This window comes from Pan troglodytes, chromosome 10 (genome assembly GCF_028858775.2).
Source record: "Pan troglodytes isolate AG18354 chromosome 10, NHGRI_mPanTro3-v2.0_pri, whole genome shotgun sequence".
Lineage (NCBI taxonomy): Eukaryota > Metazoa > Chordata > Mammalia > Primates > Hominidae > Pan > Pan troglodytes.
In genome coordinates, this window is record NC_072408.2 from 112125200 (window position 1) to 112131798 (window position 6599).

The window sequence follows — 6599 nt, forward strand, 5'->3', positions numbered from 1 at the left end:
GAGGCTTAACAATGGCCACCATCAAAAATTATTTCCTAATCTTTGGCGGGAACTTTGTTTTTCTGCTTGAAGCAGTTTTTTCAAACCTTGCAAATTTTTTTCTAGTCCCATACCAGGGACATACCCCATTTCATGCATTGTATGTTGACTTTGAGGGCTATATAATTGTTCTGGAATTAGAACTTGTGTTCCCCATTGTTGTAATAAATCTCTTCCCCATAAATTTATAGGTACAGAAGTTATAATTGGTTGAATAGTCCCAGGTTGTCCATCAGGCCCCTCACAATGCAAAATATAACTACTTTGATATACTTCAGTAGCTTTACCAACTCCAACTATGTTAAATTGAGCAGGTTGAATTGGCCATGTGGACGGCCAGTGCTGTAGAGAAATGATTGAAATGTCCACTCCTGTATCTATCAAACCTTTAAATTTCTTTCCCTGAATAGCGATTTCACAGGTAGGATGTTTATCAGTAATTTGATTTACCCAATAAGCTGCTTTGCCTTGTTTATTTGTGCTTCCAAATCCTCCTGTTTGCTTAATTTCACTTTTTCCCATTCCCACGTGTGGCACAATCAGGAGCTGTGCTATGCACTCTCCTGGCTCTGCTTTCCAGGGAACAGAAGTAGATACAACAATTTGAGTTTCCCCATTGTAATCTAAATAAATGACTCCTGTATGTATTTGTACTCCTTTTAAACTTACACTAGACCTTCCTAAAAGTAATCCTATTGTCCCTGCTGGCAAGGGTCCACAGACCCCTGTTGGGACCTTTTGCAGGGGTTCCCCAGGCAGAAGGCTCACAGCTTTTGTGCAGCATAAATCTACTGTGGCACTACTAGCTGTGGCAGGGAGCAGACATTGTACAGGGGTGAGGGAATGGCCTGAGCTGGAAATGCCCTGGTTTAGAACAGGGCCCGGGATGGGCCCCTTATGGCGTTTCCTGAAATTGGGTTTCTTTATCAAACTTAGAGTGACACTGACTAGCCCAATGTTTTCCTTTTTTACATTTTGGACATATTTCAGGCTCAACAGTTTTCTTTTTTCCCCTATCTGGCAGCCTGACTCGCTGATTTTTTCTACATTCTTTTTTAGTATGACCATGCTTCCCACAGTTAAAACAAGCTCCAGGAAATGGAGTATTTCCTTTATCCACTCTCAGTCCTGCCAGTGCCTGTGCCAACAAAGTAGCTTTATGCAGATTACCTCCGATACCATCACAGGCCTTGATATAATCAACTGAATGTGCTTTCCCGAATTTAAAAGGAAAAGGCTCAAATGTAGCTGTAATATTTCCCTGTTGATCTGGGGGGTGTATTCTAACAGGGAACTGCCAAGCCTCTAAATCACCCTCTCGTCTAGCTTGCTGAATTCCTGCCTGAATAGAACTAAGAGCCGTCGCTCAAGGGGCTGCTCGAACAGTCACTGGGGCAACTACTTTTCGCCCAGTGTCCTCCAGAAAAGAAAGATCTGGAGGGTCTTTGTCTTCAAAATAATAAGGAGGGGGTGCAGAAGGGTAAGGATGAACCTCTCCTTCCTTTTCCGCTTTAGCTTTAGCTGGTAAATAAACATGCTCTGTAAGCTCTTTTGTTACTTCGCTATACTCTTGTTCCTCCTCATTATCAGTGTGAAAAAGTTCCAAGGTGATACAAACCAGACACCATACCTGTCCCATCATTACCCTGACGCTTCTGAGCTCCCCTTCTTACTCACCATGGGGATTGCTTTAAGAGTACTCGGGTGTCCTCCAGCTAGTTTTCCATTCCAACCGTCGCTCCAGCAATCCTTTGACCTGGATTCGAGCCCCCACGATGGACGCCACTTGCCAAGACCAGCTCGGTCGGGGAGACCCTAACCCAGTGGCACTAGAGGAATTAAAGACACACACACACAGAAATATAGAGGTGTGAAGTAGGAAATCAGGGGTCTCACCGCCTTCAGAGCTGAGAGTCCCAGAGATTTACTCATGTATTTATTAACAGCAAACCAGTCGTTAGCATTGTTTCTATAGATATTAAATTAACTAAAAGTATCCCTTATGGGAAATGAAGGGATGGGCTGAATTAAAGGAATAGATTGGGCTAGTTAACTGCAGCAGGAACATGCCCTTAAGGCACAGATTGCTCGTGCTATTGTTTGTGGCTTAAGAATGCCTTTAAGCGGTTTTCCGCCCTGGGCGGGCCAGGTGTTCCTTGCCCTCATTCCCGTAAACCCACAACTTTGCAGCGCATTAGGGCCATTACGAACATGTTACAGTGCTGCAGAGATTTTGTTTATGGCCAGTCTTGGGACCAGTTTATAGCCAGATTTTGCTCCCAACATTTATTCTTCATTATATTGATGATATTTTAATTGCTGCCCCCACTGATAAAGAATTAATTGACTGTTATCAAAGTTTGAGCTGCCATGTTACAGAGGCTGGATTACACATCGCTCAGGATAAAATTCAACAGACCACTCCTGTTCAATATTTAGGAATGGTGGTCGATAAACAACGTATTCAACCTCAAAAAGTTCAAATTAGGAGAGATTCTGTAAAAACTTTAAATGACTTCCAAAAACTTTTTGGTAACATTAAATATTTAAAACCTACTCTAGGCATTCCGACCTATGTGCTGTCTAACTTGTTCTCTATGCTGCAGGGAGATTCCAATCTCCACAGTCCCAGGACTTTGACCCCTGAGGCTTCACTAGAACTGTAATTCATAGAGGAAAGAATCCAGACCACCCAGTTATCTAGAGTACAGCTGTTTCAGCCTTTTCAGCTTCTGGTTTTCACTTCATTACACTCCCCTACTGGACTAATAGTTCAACATAATGATTTAGTGGAGTGGTGTTTTCTTCCTCACTCTGTGTCAAAAACTTTGTCTGTTTATCTAGTTCAAATGGCCACTCTAATTGGACAGGCATAGTGCAGAATACTTAAAATTTCCAGATTTGATCCGAATTTAATTGTAGTTCCTTTAAATTGGCTGGAAGTTCAAGCCGCCTTTCAACATTCCGTACTGTGGCAAATTCACTTGGCTGATTTCATTGGCGTTATTGACAATCATTATCCAAGGAACAACTTGTTTGATTTTATAAAAATGACGTCTTGGGTGGTCCCTCGATTAACCAAAGATCAGCCCATTCCTGAGGCCGTTATAGTGTTCACTGATGGCTCCAGTAATGGCAATGCTGGTTATGTAGGTCCTACAGACAAGCTTATTTCTACCTCTTATACCTCTGCTCAAAAGGCAGAGTTAATTGCTGTGATTATGGCCTTACAGGATTTCCCCAAACCTTTAAATATTGTCTCTGATTCTGCTTATGTTTTACATGCCACTAAAAATATAGAAACTGCTACTATCAAACATTGATAATTCTGAATTGGCTTCTTTATTTCCAAGGTTACAACAGTCGGTTCACCAACGTAGACACCCTTTCTATATTATGCATATTAGATCTCATACCACTTTACCAGGACCCCTGTCTACTGGTAACCATAAAGTCGACTGTTTGGTCTCTTTTGCAACCCAAGAAGCTCAGGAGTTCCATAATCTCACTCATGTCAATGCTGCTGGATTAAAAGATAAATTTGCTCTTACCTGGAAACAGGCTAAGCTTATTATCCACCGCTGCCCTCAGTGCCAAGTTTTTGTACTTCCAAATCAGGAACCTGGCATTAATCCCAGAGGCCTAACTCCTAATGATTTATGGCAAATGGATGTGACCCATGTTAGCTCCTTCGGCAGACTGTCACATGTGCAGGTCTCTGTAGATACCTTCTCAGGTTTTATCTGGGCTACTTACCAAACGGGAAGGCACGGCCCATGTTAAAAAACATCTGTATTCTTGCTTTGCAGTTATGGGGCTTCTATATCAAATAAAGACAGACAACACCCCTGGATATGTCAGTAAGGCTTTTGATTTATTTATGCAACAGTGGGGAATTTCCCATATTACTGGAATCCTTTACAATCCTCAGGGACAGGCTGTGGTGGAATGGGCCAATCGCACTTTAAAAACCCAATTGTCCAAACAGTCTGAGCAACAAAAACATAATTTAACTACCCCCCACTCCCAATTACATTTGGCATTGTTAACTTTAAAATTTTTTAATGTTCCTAAAGATCTAACTGCAGCTGAACGCCATTATACAGGCAAAAAATTCTCCCTAAACGAAGGCAAGCCAGTGTTATGGAAAAACTCCCAAACCAATACCTGGGAACCTGGCACAGTTATAATGTGGGGGAGAGGATATGCTTGTGTTTCACCAGGAGATCATCAATCCCCTGTCTGGGTACCCACCAGGAGACTCAAGCTTCGGGTGAATACTGACAACGAAAACCACAGAGAAAAGACATCCGTATCAGAGACCGCCCTCAGACGTGGTGAGATCTGTGTCAACTCCTTAGAAGCTGGCACACCAAATCACAATGGGTCTGATTCAATCCTCCCTGATGGCAATGGAGACCCATCTAACTAATCCCACTTCTCCTGACTACCTTTCTTTTTCTCCTTACAAACCTAAAAATCTCACCATTTCTATTAGCCTGAAAATAACATCTCTCTGTTCTTCTCTTCCTCCTTCAGCACTGAATCTCACTTACTATGTTTTATTTAATGATTCTCCTCTTTATACTTTCTGTCTTACCAGTTTCCTCTCACACTGATTTACCTGCTACACAAAATTATTCTTATTGGGCTTATGTGCCTTTTCCTCCACTTATTTGACCTCTCACCTGGATGGATGCTCCTGCACAAATCTACACTAATGATAGTGTGTGGATGCCTGGAGCTACAGATGACCATTGCCCCACTCAACCAGGAGAAGAAGGCACTGCATTTAATGTTACCATGGGTTATAAATACCCCTCTCTGTGCCTCGGACATACACCTGGTTGTATCCATCTACAAACTCAAGTCTGGGCTGCTTATCTTCTGGAGAGATCAGCTAAAGAGGAACCGGGACATTTAGTCTCTGGCCTCTCCCTTTCTTGTTTAAAACAAACGAAAGGGGGAGTAATGGGAGATACCCCATACTTTCAATATAAACCTGCAGGAAAACCATGCCCTAAAAATTTTGAGGGCCCATGTAAAACTTTAATTTGGGAAGACTGTGTTAACTCACATGCAGTAATATTAAAAAATGACTCATATGGTTTAGTAATAGACTGGGCACCAAAGGGCTATTTAAAAAACAATTGCTCCTCTGGCAGAAAGGAATGCCTGGAGGCTGCTTATTTGATTTCTTATCAGGAGAACAAGAATCATCATTCTACTTTGCATAGGAGGTTCAACTCGTTCTTTCCCTTAAAATGGGAAGATAAAGGCATTACCCCCCCCCCCACTCCGAGGCCTCATATGATACTCCCCATTCTGAGCCCAGAACACCCAGAACTTTGGAAATTGGCTATTGCCATGTCTGGACTGCAAGTATGGGAAGGGGAAACTATTCTGTCTGTTGTCCCTGATACCGTCACTCTCCCTCAGTATCAACATAAATACAGACATTCTGCTTTGCTTACTTCCAACCTGACTGTTCCCATGCAGAGTTGTGTTAAGCCTCCTTACATGCTGTTAGTGGGAAATATCAAAATTTGGACGAGCAATCAAACTGTCCAATGCATTAACAGTCATTTATACACTTGTATTAACTCCCATTTTGACTCTGGGAAAAGTGTAATGTTGGTTCGAGCTCGAGAAGGAATCTGGATTCCGGTAACTTTGCCCAGACTTTGGGAATCCTCCCCCTCAATACATTTAATTAATGAAGTGTTACAGCAAATTCTAAAAAGATCTAAGAGATTTGTTTTCACTTTAATTGCTGTGATCATGGGCCTAATTACAGTCACTGCACTGGCCACCACTGCTGGAATGGCATTACACCAATCTATTCAAACGGCTCATTTTGTTAATGATTGGCAAGCCAATTCCACCCAAATGTGGAATTCTCAACAAGGCATTGATCAAAAATTTGCTAATCAAATTAATGATTTAAGACAGTCTGTTATTTGGCTTGGAGATTGGGTAGTGAGTCTTGAACATCGCATGCAAATGCAGTGCGATTGGAATACTTCTGATTTCTGTATCACCCCGTATTCCTGTAATGAAACTGATCATTCATGCGAAATGGTCAAAGGACACCTTCTAGGTAGGGAAGATAATTTAACATTGGACATAACTAAATTAAAGAAACAAATTTTTGAAGCCTCTCAAGCTCATTTATCCATTGTGCCTGGAGCTGAGGCATTAGATCAGGTGGCAGAAAATCTTTCTGGACTAAACCCCACGACTTGGATTAAGTCTATTGGGGGCTCCACTGTAGTAAATTTTGGAATTATGTTTCTCTGTTTAATTGGCTTGTCTTTAGTGTGCCAGACCAGTCAAAGAATCCTGCATCAAAATCGAGGGAATGAACAAGCCTTTATCGCCATGGCACATTTATATAAAAAGAAAGGGAGAGATGTTGCAGGAAGTCAGGGACCCTGAATGGAGGGACTGGCTGAAGCCATGGCAGAAGAATATAAATTGTGAAGATTTCATGGACATTTATTAGTTACCCAAATTAATACTTTTATAATTTCTTACGCCTGTCTTTACTGCAATCTCTG